At 46.3% G+C, this 16,481-nt stretch overlaps 1 protein-coding gene across 17 annotated transcripts in view; it reads right to left on the bottom strand.

Moving 5' to 3' along the window:
* MYCBP2 (MYC binding protein 2) overlaps window positions 1-16,481 on the bottom strand; it is a 1,769,078-nt gene that overhangs the window by 516,844 nt on the left and 1,235,753 nt on the right. The window lies entirely within an intron of this gene.

Here is a 16,481-nt window from a genome sequence, read left to right as displayed (position 1 = left end):
GGGGGGGGGGGGGGTCACATTCCTAACCCTACTGGATAATACCCTCCAAAGCAAGATGAAGGATTCTTCCAGGAGGGGTTCCCCTCAGCTCTGGGCACCCTATGGGGTGGGCACACCTCCTGATGTTTACTAATTTTCAAGTATGACCTGCCACCAAAAGTGAGGCTTAGACCAGGGGGCAGGCATCTTCCACTAGCTGGAGTGCCCTGGGGCATTGTAACAAGAGGCAGGAACCTTTGAGGCTCACCGCCAAGTGTTGCAATTCCTTCAGGGGAGCCATGCCAAAAGGGGCACTTCACTACAGTAGCTCCTACTGTAGCCACGAAAGGGGTGAAATGTGGACCGGGGATGGTACTGGTGGAAGAAAACCCCAAGGACCAGGCCTCTTCGCCCCCAAAGAGATGAGAGACATCAAAGGACATGTCCCTCATAGAAGACGAGACAGATCCCAAAAAGCAAGTAGTGCACAGCCAGACTTGGTGCCTAAGGGCTACTTTATACAAAACTGCTGCTTGAGAGAGCACAAACCGGCCTCATCTGGGACTGTAGGTACCTTTGGTTGCTTTGTGATGTTGCTGGGTAGCACTTCCCCAGCCACATCCCATACAGCGTGGGAGTGGCAGCCCAAAAGGCACACACATTGTTCACAGGCTGCAATGCCATGCAGGCAGACGAAAACATCTTCATCTTAAGTACCTCTAGAATCTTGGATTCCCTATTCATAGGAGCAGTAGGGAACATGCCAGGGTGGACATGGTGGTGGAAGCTTAGACCACCAAACTCTCAGATGTGGGGTGTTGCATGAGGAAACTTGTGTCCCCCAGAGTGGGGTGGTGTACCCAGGGGACATCTGTGCAGGCTTTATTAAAAGGGAGGGGCGGTTCGCATACAGACTCCTGGCTGAAGAACCTCTTTCAAGCCATTAGTTTTAATATCCACCAAGGGCAACTAAAGGTCAATGAACTCCGCTCCACCACTGCAGATGATGCTCCTTCCTCCGTAGCCACCGTAGGGAGAGAAAGCTTGCTAACATCTGATGAAGTATCCAGATCACTGGCTTCACCCAGTTCCTCACACCAGTCCACATCTTAGACATAAGGCTGGAACTCTAAATGGTCCAGTGAACCCCCTACCATTCCTCCCCAAGACAAAGCCCAAAGGAATGTGGCTCAGGATCTGATCTGGGAGGCAAGGCTCCTGATGGCGCTGGATACAGCATTGACCATACCCCCTGTGGCTCCATATCAGAGTAGGAGATACAAAAAGGGGATGGCATCGCCAGAGGGTGCCAGGAGCGTCAGCATTGGGACCAGTGCTGGGCAAGGTCAAGGTGGCATGACTGGCGTCAGTCGGGAACCAGGAATGGATTCCTTCGGCCTCAATGGTGCCTGGGCTGCTAGTGTAGCACCAACAGTGGCCCCTGCTGACCCCATGGGTCCCAAAGGCGCGTCTGACGAGTCGGCCTGCCGAAATATGGCACACATGGAGGCATAGAGTTCTATTAGTTGGGCAGGGATCACTGCAGTTCACAGAAACTCTGGGACGTGCAGAGACGGCTCAGGCTCAACTGAGGCGCGAGGCCTAGAATGTGCACTCTCCATAGATTTTGAATGGGAGGACAAACTCTGACTCCACAACCACTCCCGGGAACCTCTTCTCAACCAGGACCTTGACCGGCACGGAGTCGCATGACGGGCCGCCATGAGTTTGAGGAAGCACTCCTTCAAAGCCTTCGGCTTCATCGCGCAGCAGTCGGAGCTCGACTTTGAGTCATGATTGTGCTGGAGGCACCACAGGCAAACAAGGTGTGGGTCCGTCACCAACATGTGCCTGTGACTAGCGCTGCAGGGCTTTAAGCCCACCGCCCTAGATGACGTCCTGAGACACAAGTAGGTAAACCTCAAAAAAGCTTCGACAAAACATTGAAAAATGCTCAGTCAAGAAACATTGAAGGGATAGCTCTTGCAGGATCGTCGCTGACTGGCAAGGAAAGAAAAGTGACATTGGCGCACCTGGGTGGCACTTATATAGGTGCTGCGGACATCATATCTGCTGCAGATGATGCACGCAGACTCCAACGACGCCAGCTACTGGTGTGCAGGGATACTGCTCATGAAAAATCTTCCAGATCCAGTCTGATCCCTGGGATAGTTCTAAGGTAAGGAGTCTGCAGCAATAAGACTATCAGATAAACCGGGTACCGTCCAGTAACCGACCAAAATGGAACTGAGGTAATCCTATCAGACAAAACAATAGCCACAAAGAATTGCTGTTAACTGTACACTGAAGCCATGAGCAACTTCAATGGATGCCCTTACAGTGGGACAAAACGAAGATAACATTCTCACTGAATCTAACAAAAGGCAGGGAGCATATACCTCAGCTCTTTAGAAATTTTAGTGGCATTGGAGTTAAACCTGCTAGCAGAGGCCTGGACTGCCAGGTTCTCAGTGTTGGATGCTGCAGAAAAAAGGCAGGACCTCCTGTGGCAGTACTGTGTTTCCTTGCGACCTGCCTTTTGACTCACAAGCAAGATCCTGGCTTTGTCCAGGTGTTCAGCAGGGTATCCATGAGTAAAAGCAGTTACTGTGAGGTCTGCCCTGGTTTGAGAACCTTTGTGAGGACATCTGTATTGACCTCTATGGTAGGTAGTTGTACTTCGATAACCTCCGCTGCTCTCCTTATCACCATGGCAATGGAGGAAGACACCTCTTAGGCTGTGCTAGGATGGAGTGAGTACAGACAAGTGTCTTGATTTGGTGTTGAGGCCATCAGCATCTTGATTGCCTAAAAACGGGTTCTAATCATAAACCAGCGATGTGTTGTCATTATTGGTGTCGGCAAGTTACAATGAAATAACAGCATCTCTAAATCAGAGTACACGAGGAGGCAAAGTGGAGCGATTTCGGTGGAGGATGCAAAAGAATTCCTTCGGAGTCTAAAAGGACTGTTGGTTCCTCTGTAATTAGGGCCCGTGCTGGGGCTCTGGCATCAGTCGTAGTGCCATGTGGGGCCTAGGAGTAGACATCGGACCTGAAGTCGGGGATGACCCTGTAAAGGGGTCAAGGGACACAGTTGGCATCAGGATGGATCAGCCAGGCAGACTAACTGGTTGCCCCTCGGGAGAGGGATCCAGGAAAAATACTGAAGATTCACAAAATGGCCTCCTTGAATGAACTGATCTACTGTAGTGTTATTGATAGACCTGGAAAATCCAAATGGACCAGGCTTAAATCCGGGATTGGCTTTGAGGTCAGTGGATATTGTGTGACTGTAGCCCCCAGCCCCCCCTTCCCCCCCTCAATGCTCACAATACACACACTTTTTGCCTGGTTTTCAGATGCAACTTAGACTGAAGCGCACTGGGTTTCTGCTAACCAGGTCCCCAGGGCCAGTGCTCCTTCCCCAAAACAAGACACCTGGTCATTTGATCCCCAAGTGAACAGGCCCTTTAGTACCGCTTTAAGTCCCTAGTAACTGATAACACTGGTACCTAGGACATGGGCACCAAAGAGGGCACTTCAGAGCTGCAGCACAATTTGAGACACCATGAGGGACTCAGCACCAAACCTATGCAGACTGCCAATGCAGACTGAGTAACAAGGTGCTCCCAAAACTGAAAACACAAAATGGCACAAACTTGTGCCAGGTACCCTAAAACACTACTTGTAAGATTTGTAAGTCACCCCTACAGCAGGCCTCCAGCCCTAAGGCAGGTATATTAGGTTTCAAGTGAGGGCATGTAGCTTGAGGAAATATGACCCTACTATGTCTTTGTTGATTCTCAGACATAGTAAGTGTGCAGGGAAGCCATTCTAAATATATGTGCTGGACAATGGTCAACACGAGTTCCCCAGCTACATGATGGCTTCTCTGACCAAAGGGATGCTTGGTATCAAACATCCTGTAATAACAAACATTAACTGATCCAAACGATGGATTTATTAATACATGCCCCCAGAGGGCACCTTAGGGATGCACCCTGAAAAATCTATTGACTGCTACTGTGTTGACTGACTGGTCTCAACCAGTTCAGTCACCACAGAAATGTTTCTGACCTGAGGTGAGAGCCTACGCTCTCAGAGGCCAGGAACAAAGTCTGCTCTGGGCAGAGGTGTTGACACCTCCTCCCTGTAAGATGTGCATTCCAGGGCAAGAAGCTTCAAAGGCCCAGCCATCTTCGTTATGCGACCCAGATCTCTCAAGATGGCAGAGATGGTACGCTTGCCCCTGTCCTGACCCCACGTCTTGGTGGAAAGACAGGTGGGAAATTAGTAAGATTAGGAGGTGTCCCCACATCATGTCAGTCCCACCCTTAGCTGTTGTGGACACCACGTTTTCAATTCCTTCACCTTGTTTTCAAAGGAATTTGCATTCTAGGGTCAGGGTTTATGCCCACTTCCCATAGGAAGTGGTCATATGCAGGGTCCAGATGCCCTAAAGATAGGCAACCCATTGTCTGGTACCTGTCACTCCCCTTACCACCCCTAAATTGAGTAATTAGGTGGCACCTCTGAACCCATGAACCATTCTGAATGTCAAAGTTTAAGTAGGAAAGAGTTTCCAGGGTCAATTTCAGGAGTTTGTTTGAAGCTTCAGTAGCCAGCAAAAAATAGATTTTAGAGATCCTGAAACACACTCCTGTTCCACACTGTGTCTCTCCATCATAAAATCGTATTTTAGACCCACCACACTATTTAAATGCAGTAAACTATTTAATGCGGCTGAAAGACATGCTCTCAAAAGAATAATCTACTTGTTCTTCGAATTGAGTATTTTAACTAAAATTAGGCAACTTCAGATAACAAAGGGAGTTCTTTGTGCAGTAAGTATTAAACAAAACTATAGCTACTCCAATATGCATAGGTTTTAGAAAATACAGGCCAGGTCCCATTGAACTATATTTGAGTGTATCGGAAAGAACATCCAAGATTCACAGATTGGTACACCAACCTATAAATCAATTTACAGACACTTTAGGAAAATACCTCATCCAGCCGTACAAGCTGAAAACATAAGGAGGATAGAAACATACAGAATTTTTAGAATTAAAATGGGAAATGGACCTCTCAATGACTTCCCCAACACACTCCTTGTACACGTCACTTCAAGTCAAAACCTGCTTTTCAATTAAAAACAAAATTCCAAAAGTGGATTTTGAAGATGGATAGTGGGGACTATCTAATGTAAAGAATAGACTGATGAGAAGCAAACTCTGCATGAATTTGGATGACTGCATGGAAGCTATAGCAATATTATGCTGCACAAGACCCTTAAATGTTTTTTCACACATACACACGTTTATAAACATGCATGATAGAGACCTTTTTAAGGGCCACACACCAAGGTACATAAGAAGCACAGCTGAAAAAAATGAAGGGCATGGGTGGGTGAGTAAGAGCTGGTAAGCAACAGAAATGGTAACGCTTCAGAAATGGACAAATGGCAAGGCAGCTAAGGCTGACAGACTTACTCCGAAGCGGTGGCTGACACTGCTGGAAGGAAAGGGGCTCTCCAAACACAAATGGACTGTGAACTAGGGAAGAGGGAAGTTTTGCGGCTTGGTCACATATAGAAGGAACTGGGAGATTAGGCCGTGACTGAATGGGATTCAGTACACCACTCAGCTGATCACCTGCAATGTGTAAAACAGTAAAAACTAAAACCTGTTATTCATTCCTATCAAACAACATGGCAGAGATTACTTGTCATATGAGCTTAATATACAAATATGAATCAAGACCGGCAGTTTAGGAACTCTGACTACCAATTGTAGAAGCTATGACCCCTTAAGCTTTTAAGGTAACATGCTTTCAAAGTTAACCCACTACCGAAATCCATCATTTGTCTAGGGGTAATCATAGCTCATCTGAAGAAAGCCTATGAACACAGTGCTCTACAGGGGAGACACTACTTCATTCACCCAAACAAATGACTAGTGCTCAAAGACCTACTACTGATGTTTTTGTATTTGTTTTGCAGCTACCTACCTCTGATTTAACTAAATACACAAACCCTTCATTTTTTAATTCCCTGCCTTTCTGTGGGCCACCTGGCTACAGAAAAGCTTACATGCCCAACTAGTTCTAAAATAGTCGACGTTCCTTTAGTAGAACAAATTCAAACTTCCAGTCTGTTTAACAAAGTGATACAGATAACTGTGTCATTTAAAATACTGGCTCTGTGTGCACGATGTTGAAAATACATTTTTCAAGTAAGTAATGTCTACAAAGTCAGTGTATATTAACTATCTGTACTTTATTGAAGTGGAACAAAAATGTGATAGGCCATGAAAAGACATAACTGTGCACCAGGGTTTTTCATGTCCTCTCTCAACTTTTAGAATGTCTACAACTAATCCCTGTATAATGAATAAAAGAAACCATCGTAAGTGCAAGGTTCAATAACCAGTACGAAAAAAAGGTTCTGAAAAAAATTCTGCAGGTCTGAACTGTTGTACATCTTGGCAAACGTAACATCTTTCAGCCGTTATGTGCATGCAGCAAACATAACTTTGACCTGCAATAAATAAAACAGTTACTAATACCAACTTAAGACTTCATATCTTTAATAAAACCTAGGATGTATTTCCTCTTGTTATGGGAGGGCAATTGAGATCTATCACAAAAACAATAGAAGGGTTAGATACATTTAAAACACACCTGTACACTAAGCTCAAACTTCCATACAAGCCCCAAATAAAAAACACAATTTATCTCAAATGCTGAGCCTTTCTAAGCTTATCACTAGCAACAAGAACAAAAGATCCATCAGATGAGCAATTTAACTTGGGGTGCTCCAGACCTGGTGTTTGCAAAGAATATCATCACAGAGGGTTCTCCTAGTTTCCAAAGGTACATCAAGAACATGAACAGGTGTTAAAATGCCTTTATCATATGAACTTCTGATAGAACGTCCAAAAGGAAGGAAGGATGAGTTTAAAGAATAACCTTGTGCTTAAACAACAGTGCGTGGCCCGTTCAGATAAAGAGTTTACAGCTTACTTAGAGTACTACAGTCACAGCTACTTAAAAAGAGGTATTCCATGTCACTAACATAACATAATTGGAAGCATTAGACTAAAAACCTGACAAGCCAAAACAAGCAAAATAGTAGTAATGGCCCACATATGAATGAGTCATAATGGGAGAACTCAAAATAATTTTGACTCAGTTATTACAACAGACAACTCCTGCCAAATACCACTGGGTTCAGTGGCTCAGTGGACTAAGTCATCCATCCACTCCAGAATTGCTGTTTGACCTCATGGTCACAAGTTTGAGTTCCGGCTTGTTAATTCAGCCCTTCAATCTTCTGATGAGATACATAAAATAAGTATCATTGAGTTGGGTAGCTTAAAATGGCTAGGTTGAACGTGCACTTTACAAATAAATGTTAAATGTCGTTACATGCTTGGCTCAAAATACCAGCACTACCCAAACCAGATATAAAAGAATAAACATGGGGCAAGATGAATGGCAGACAATGGATCAGCTTTTAAACCACATTTAAAATCATAACCAGTTGGTCATACACTCAAATGCCCCAGCCACTTCCATAGTTAACTTGTTCTTTAGGCAGGTTGACTAAGAATCTATTATTTACCTTTGGTAACAAATTATCTGGTAGAGACTATATTTAACTGCAGATTCCTTACCTTTCAATTCTCCACAGGCGTCAGACTGGATCCTGAAGACTTTTCATGAGCAGTAGCCCTGTGTCAGTCATCGGCACCGGAAATGACATTGCAGTTCCTATATAGGTGCCACCCTGGCATGCTGTCAGTTTCTTATCATGACATTCCACACCAGAAGCGCGGACCCATGAAGAACACTGACCACTGCTGTGCCAAAAACTAGGTTCCTGAAAAGGAATTCCCTACTCCTAGAAATCCATTTTGCAGAGCCCTAAGGATAGGTGGGTTGGGAAGGAATCTGCAGCTAGATATAGTCTCTACCAGATAAGGCGTTACCAAAGATAAGTAACTTGCCCATCTAAGAGACAACTAGCTGCAGGTTTTTTACTGTTAAGTAGATACCCAAGCAATACCATCCCCACAGGTGGGTCTGCAAAAAAAATTTAAAAACAGGAAAGTCCTGCAGAACTGAGTGGGCAAAGGGCTTATCCTTATAAACTTGACTGTCCAGGCAGTAGTGTTTGGTAAACTGTGCAGAGATTCCCACCTTGATGCCTGACAGACATCCATAATTGCAGTGGTTGCAGCTCTAGCTCTGGTAGAACAAGCTTGCAAAGGTTGCTTCTTGGCCAGTGCGTAGCAGATCTTGAGTCACAGCATTTCCCAATTAGGGATGGCGCGCTTCTGCAATACCCAACCTTTCACTGCACCCACCTACCATACCCCACGAAGAGTTGGTTGTCCACCCTGTGCAATAAAAGTGGAACAGCGGTGCTCTTTTTGGGTCCCAGCGGTGGTGTCTCTCCTCTTCCCTAGAACAATGTGGGGGGGTGTAAAAAGTAGCAGGGTGATAGATTGGCCGCCTTGAAAAGGCATAACCACTTTGGGCAGAAAAGATGTCCTAGTGCAAAGCACCACTTTGTCTGGATAAAGAGGTAGGGAGGCTCAGATGATAAGGTCTGTAGCTCACGCACTCTGCGGGCAGATGTAACTGCCACAAGGAAGGCTGTTTTCAAAGTGAGAAGCCTGAGGGCACAATTGTGGAGGGGCTCAAAAGGAAAGCACATTAAAAAGGTCAGAACCAAATTAAGATTTCACTGAGGCATTATGAACAGGGAACAGATGGGTAAGACCTTTGAGGAACCTTTGTACAATATGAGACTTAAACAAGGAAGGTTGATCAAACAACCAAAAAAAGATGTAGATTGCAGATAAATAGCTATTTAGAGTGCCCAAAGCAGAGCCCTGCTGGACAAGGGAAAGAAGGAACAGCAGAACATCAGAAAGAAGGGCAGAAAGGGGATCAGCAGACTTGTCTGTACACCAGGCCACAAATTTCTTTCAATGACAGGTGTTCACCCTTTTGGTAGAAGGACACCTTGCTGCAAAGATGATGTCACAAACTTCGGGTGGAAGGTCAAAAAGCTGTCAATTGCTGCAGTTCAAATCTTCACACAAGAAGGCCTGAGAGATTGGACAGGTTTCTTCCTGAAGGGACAATCTGATTGGAGGATCGATGGACATGCTCAGCAGCTTGGGATACATGACTCTGTGCCCAGTCCAGAGCTACAAGGAATACTTTGGCCATGTCGTTCCTGATCTTCTTGAGAACTCTGGGCAGGAGTGGTATGGCGGAAAGGCATACAGGAGACCTGAACTCCACTCGAGACTAAAGGCGTCTCAGAGCAAGTGCCATCTTGGAAACTCCAGCATGCAAAACTGCTGATACTTCACGCTCTCACCAGACGCAAACAGATCCAACCAAGGCTCTCCCCACTGCTGAAAGAGCCCTTGTAAAACCTCTGGGTGGAGACACCATTCGTGATCTGCTTCAAATTTTTGGCTAAGTTTGTCTGTTCTGGCACTCAGAGAGCCGCCAGATGTTGACCAGGGATATGTCCTGCTGTTCCAGCAATGTCCAGAGGCCCAGAGCCTCTTGACAACGGGTCCATGAGGCCACCCGCCCTGTTTGTTGCAGTACCACACAGCAGTAGTGTCAGATCTGGTTGGGGAATGGAGAGGGATCTGCCTCTGATCCAATTGTGGTTTATTAATCACCAGTGCAGATCTTTCGCAGTTCCTTCCAAGGTCTGGACCATGTCAGAGAAATTCCCCTGATGCTGCACCCACTGGAACTTCAGGTCCCCCAGCAGAGCCCACATATGCCATCTGGAATGCATCACCAACAGGATGCAGGAGGCCATGAGGCCCAGCAACCTCAGTCTCATTCTCACTGAAATCCAGGACAGAGGCTGAAATATCGGTATCAATGTCTGAATATCCTGGACTATCCACTTGTGAAGATAAGCCTGAACCTGCATCTTGTCCAGACCTGCTCAGATCAAAGAGCTTCTGATATGGAATCAGATGCGACTTCAGCATGTTTATAGTGAACCCCAGCAAATGGATGAGGTTTGCTGTAGTCTGGAGGTGGGAAATGACAGCCTGGAGCGAGAGTTGCAACTTTCTTGAAGAGAAGGGACAGGTGATCCTCTGTCATCCGGTCATGACATGGTGGCATGAATAAAGGGGTAGTCCGCAGGGGAGTGAGTAGCCCCTTGTGACGATCTGCAAAACCCACCTGTCTTAAGTAACGGACTGCCAGTGGGGCAGGTGATGGCGAATCCTGCTGCCAACTGGGTGCACTTGGTGGAAGAAAGGCAGACTAGGAGGGTTTAGAGGCTGCTGAAGGGGGGGGAGGCTGACTTACCAGACAGCTGGCCACCTGACCCACGAGGTCGGTGGATACCCACCTTTGCCCATGCAGAGGCTGGGCAGCGTGCGCGGCATGGTGGCTGGATGGGAACCTGTGCAATTGGAAGCCTCTTATACAGCCACGAAATGCAAATCCAGGGGGATGAGGTGCTGCCACGAGGCCCAAGACCTAGCCATAGCCCAAGAATCCTTGAAGCTATTAACATCAAATCTGCCTTTTCTTCGAAGGGACGAGTGCCATCAAAGAGCATGTCCATAAGGGAAGATTGGACACCCCCAAAAAAGCATTAAATATCCTCCGACAGGTATGGCACTTCAGGGCCATTGTAGTTGAAACTGCTCTACCAAGCAAGTCGGTCGTGTCCAGTACACAACGGATTGTGAACTTTGTTGCCTCTCTCCTGTTGGCAACAGCCTGAAGGAGGACAGCCCAGGCCTCCTCCGGGGCCTAGGGCAGCACTTGTGCAACATTGTCCCACAGAGTGTTGGAGTAACAGCCTAAAAGGCATGCAGTGTCCACAGACCACAATGCCAGGCTGGTGGAAGAAAACATCTTCCAAAATGAGTACAGCATCTTCTATTCCCTCTATGGGGGCGCGTTAGGGAATTTGCTATGGGAAGTTGAGGCTCGGAGCATCAAGCTCTCAGGTATGGGATGCAGAGTGAGGAAAGTTGGGTCCCCAGGTGCAGGCGATGGCAGCGGGCAATCACCCTATTCACAGGAGACCATGTGCTGGGTTTGGACCAGGTACCCATAAGGATGTCCGTGTGGAATCGTATCACAGGAGCAGGTGTTAGGATGTTGAAGCTCCCAGTTGCAGCACCTCTGTCAAGAGATTAGACTTGACTGCTACTGAGGGTTGTGAAGGTCCAGGACCTCAGCTGCCCTCCTCACTAGCATTTCGTAAGAGGCTCTCTCCTCTGTAGCCACAGTAGGGGGAGAAAACACACCTGTATCTGGAGATGTGTCCTGCCCACTGGCTTCACCCAAGTTCTCAAGCCAGTCCATTTCTCTTCACAAGGCTGGCACTTTAAAACCTTCCCATTCCTCCCCTGAGGAGAATAAGGCTCAGGATCCAACCTAAAAGGCAAGGCTCCTGCTGACTTTGGAGTCCACGTGAGTCAACGCCCATCCAGCTCCGTGTAGGGGTTGGTGCTGTCGGTGCGCATTGGCATCGGGACCAGTGCCAGAAAAGACTGAGGTGGTACCACCGGCGCTGGTCCAGATCTTGGACTTGATCCCATCAGCGCCAAGACCGAAGTTGCCAGTGTGGAACTCAATGGGGCTCCCTCCAACCCTATGAAGCCCAAGGAGTACCAACAGGGTCAGACTGCCCAAAAATGAGACGCATGGCCTCATAACATTTCTTTAGTTGTGCAGGTGTTGCTAGGGCTCTCAAACTTGGGGAGGCACGGAGTCGGCCCAGCCGCACGTTCTGATGAACGCTCAGTCACTGGGCAATGGACAAGGAGAAGATGAAGACCGCTTCAACACTTTCTCTTCTTCTTGTGCCTCGACTTACCTGATCGTCCCGAGGACTTGGTGTAGGATGACGATGAATTGGGACTCTACAACCGGTCTCGGGAACTCAACGTGCGCAGAGTTTTGTGCCAGGCTGCCATCAGCTTTAGGGACCACTCCTTCAAAGCCTTTGGATGCATGGCCCGGCACTTGGAGCCAGACTTCGGGTCATGGTCCCACTCCAGACACCACAAACTCACGGGGTGTGGACCTGTCACCGACATCACCCGATGACAGGATACACAGGGTTTAAAACCCATTTTACCCGATGACAACTCGACACACTAGGAGGAATAAACCTCAAAAAAGTTTGACAGAAAGTAAAAAAAGAAAAGGCCAGCCAAAAAACGATTGAGGGGTAGCTCTCTCTCAGGTCAGCGATGGATGTCACAAAAAGAAAATAACTGAAATTGGTGCGCCTAGGTGGCACTTTTTCAGGAACTGCAATGTGATTTTCTGCACGAATGTGGAGCCAATCAATGCCACGTACCAGCACGTGAGGGTACTGATCACAAAAAATCTTCCAGATCCAGCCGGACACTTGGGGAGAATTCAAAGGTAAGGAATCTGCAGCTGGAAGATAAAGTGTTACAGAAGGTAAGTAGCTTGCTCTTCTGATGCTCTAATTGTAGGGTCCTCACTTCAGAAAAGATATCAAAACAGTACTTCCCTTGGTGGCGTGCACTCAATCAGAATACCCTTGCTGCCAGACCTTGTGGTCCAGGCAACGCACTGATGTCCACTTTGCTGTTTGGCAGATGTCATAGACAGGTACTGTGCATGCCAAAGAAGTGGGTAGCCTTAGCCATGGGGCTCTAAGGGTTTCCAGCAACTGCTTTGTACCCAGTGCATAGCAGATCTTAATGCAGAGGGCTATTCACCTCAATAGAGTACTTTTCCGCTCAGCCTTCCCTTTTGAGAACCTCACAAAAAACTGTTTATTAACACAGTGTTCCTTGGTCAGATCAATGTAAAAAATGTGAAGTCCTTTTAGGTCCTGCTGACAAAGCTCTCTCCTTCTCTTTTGAGGGGAGTGGGCGTGGCCAAAGAACATTGGCAAGGTGATGGATTGCCCAAATGAATTGGCATCACACTTTTAGGTAGGAAGGCTGTCCAAGGCCTCATTTTAAGTTGGTCAGGGAAAAAGGTGATATAGAGTAAGTAGTGCTAAATCTTGTTAGAAATTGGGTTGTTGGTTGACTTGGGTAAAAGCTCTGGTTAAGCAGCAACCACACTCTTAGTCATGGTAAGGTACAGGCAAACACAAAATTAACCTTTGTTAACACTCTTGTAGCTTGCCAGAGAGCAGTCAGGCTTAACTTAGAGGCAGTGTGTTAAGTATCTGTGCAACACTTTGAACAGTAAAACAGTGAAAACACCACACAATAAGATTCCACACCAGTTTAGATCTAAACTTAATAAATAAACCAAGACCTAAACAAAAATCCAATAAGTATAACTGGAGATATTGAGCTGTAAAGGTTTTAAGTAAAATATTGCTAAGAAGCGTGAAGTGCTAACTATGGATATCTGGGCTCCGAACCAGGACAAAGTCAAAAGTTCAGGCCGACTATGATGGAGTGTGGGCTGACTACAGGGACCCAATGGCGGCCACTGAACCAAAGCAGCTTAAAACCTATGTTGCGGAGCATTGCGTGGATTCGCGCCGAAGATAAGTCACGCAGCAGAATTGTTGCGTTGGGTCCGAGATGCAGCAAGGCTGTTGTGAGAGGTACTGTTGCGTCCACGTCGCAGATCCTGTTGTCGGGGCTTGCGATGTGAAGGCTGGTGTTGAGGTGATGTTGTGCGGCGCACAACAGGGGTGCCAATTGCCCTTCCCATGCAATCAGTAGCATATAGGGTAGCTCAAATGACATTTCTGGCTATGACTTATCGGTCATTGAGCCAAGGAGGCCCCTAAGATCTTCTGGCCCTGCCGCCAAGATCTTTCAGGCCATGTCCAGAAGGTAATCATACATCATTTCCTAATTGAAATGAAAGGCTGGCAGAGGAGAACATGTGTTTGCCAATAAACCTATACCCTCTTGTACTACGTATCTGGAGGAGTCGTGGGGAATGAACTGAAGTTCACCTTACTAGTCGAAACCTGAACCACAAGGCTCTCTGGAGTGGGATGTTTAGTAAGAAAATCAAGGTCACCAGGAGCCAGTCTGTGAAGCCTGGCCACCTGCCTATTCACCAACATGCAGGTAGGCTTTGACCAAGAGCCTATCATGGTATCAATTAGGTCCTTGTTATAAGGGAGCAAGGGCTCAGATGCAGCTGATCAAAGCTGCAAACTTTTCCTAAGGACTACTGTTCTGGTCTCCACTGAAGGAAGATGCAAATCCAGGACATCAGTTGTCTGTCTGACCTCTACTGTAAATAACGCACTCTCCTCAGTTGGTGGAGAGTCAGATGCTGTATCAGGATAAGTGTGACGCACACTGACCTCTTACAAATTCATGTAAAAGTTGTCTTTGCTGTGAAGGTGGAGAAAACCATTGCTCTCTCCACTACAATCATCTCCATCCTGTGGTGTACCTTGTTCAGAGCCGAAAAAATAATGGAGCCTCAAGCTGGCACTGATTTATGTTCAGGCTCTAGGACGACTGGTTGCGCTTTGCCTAACATCAGTCAAGACCAGGCTGGAAGCAAAGGAGTAAGATGAGTCAGGAGACGGATCCTTTTGTGGCAACCCTTCTGGCGGCTCCTGTGGTTCCTTGGGGCCAGATGGTGCACCAGTGGTAGCCAGAAGTGCACCAAACATATGCAACATAGCCTTCTTGAAGACTTCAATCTGCTGTAGCAACATCGATGTCCAAGGAAATTCAGGATGCACCAGCATCAATTGGGAGAATCGGCTCCGCAACTGGAGATCAACTCACATCAGGACACCCTTGCACCTTCTCTCTGGATACAGAGTGGCGGAAAGGGGTTGAGTCCTGCTTTGCTTTTTTTTGTATGCATCTGAAGTTATCCTTTTGTGGGAACAGCTTTGGGTGTGGGATTGAGGCAGTGCCCATGAATTGTACTGGTGAGTTGGACTTATGTCTTACTACGTATAGCTGCACTTTTCAGTCCTGGGAAGCCTTTGGGTGCATGAAGATGCATTTATAGCACAATTTCAAATTACACTGCGAAACCCACCTCATGCAGGCCCTTGACAAACATCTGCTTTCTACATTCACAGGATTTTATGAAATGTTTTAGGAGACATTGTTTTTTTTTTTTTTTTTTAGCACACTGAATTTAGTTTGGAAGGCTTTGGAACTCCAACGAAATTGAGAGCGGAGCTCTAGATCCACACACAGGAATAGAGCATAAATACTGCCATCATGGAGCTGCATGCAGAAGCATTGCTAAAAGCAATCCAGTCTAGGGAGTATTCGTAGGTGAGGCTGTGGTTAGAAGCATCCATCACAAATCACCAGATATGTATTCTGACCACAAAGTATATCAGGATTTAGGATATATTTTTTTTAAAGAACTAAAAAATATGTACTTATTTAGTTGTTTTATGAAGTGTTTTACATAGCCTTTCAATCACTTCAGAGTGTGGCAAACAGTGTGAAGGCAGGCACTGGAGGTGTTACATTGACATGCTTCAGGTGTGTTGATTCACTTTCTTCAATTGTTCTGTGTGTTGATCATATGAAGACCAGAACTGGAAACATTGCGTCCTAATGATGGAGTCAGGTGTCAATATGATCATGGTAGATTGAAACATTCCTAGGACAATAACAGTCATAAAAAAGATATGGATTCTAGTCCAGCTGCCACAGCACAAGCATCTTGGTCTTTGCTGCATTTATGCTCTTTTGTTTACTGAAACACATGGTCTAGGCATTAAGCAATGTTCGCCTGTTTACCTGGTTGGTTTTCATGCTACAGGGAATTTGATTATTGAGTGCTTAAATTTAGAACTTCACATTGTGCTGCTCCAAATGCTGGGAATGAGCAAAGATGGTTCACAGTAGGCAGGCAACCATGGGTTATGTTGCATGATGCAGCACATTATGACTCCACTGTTCCAATGCAGTCTTACTCAACACAGGGCCATCGTAACATATTTTAGCACGAGGGTGTCAAAGCAAAGGAGCTAAAATCATACAGTGACAAATATTTGGATTTGTTTATTTGATCGGGTACAGATTGTGAACCCTCAATCAGAAAACTTTAACTATGATGACTAGAGGCATCACAGTAAAAATGACAGTTTTGTTGATTGTGAAGTACCAGTCTGGGGGAGAATGTCTAATTCTAGGGGCAAGTTTGGCGAGAGGCACTCAGGCAGGCTTTCGGAGAGCACAGAGATGGCAAAGGCACAAAACGGGGAACAATGTTTTGTTACACAAATGGCATCTCTGGTGTCCAATACAAAGTCCTAATTTTCTTCTGTGTCTTATCAGGCATCCCCGGATATTGCAAAAGATGAACATTCAGGAGCAAAGAAATTGTTCTTTGGAAAAAAAGACAGCAATGTTGTGTTCATAAACTATTTTTTGATGTCTCTGGATAGATCTGAATATAGCATGTGTGGCAAAAAGTGGAAATATGCGATACAGAGTGAAATGGGCTAAACGTATTACACATAACGAACTCCTC

Source organism: Pleurodeles waltl, chromosome 8 (genome assembly GCF_031143425.1).
Source record: "Pleurodeles waltl isolate 20211129_DDA chromosome 8, aPleWal1.hap1.20221129, whole genome shotgun sequence".
Taxonomy (NCBI): Eukaryota; Metazoa; Chordata; class Amphibia; order Caudata; family Salamandridae; genus Pleurodeles; species Pleurodeles waltl.
Note: the sequence above shows the minus strand (reverse complement) of the source record. Positions and strands in the feature narration are given on the sequence as shown.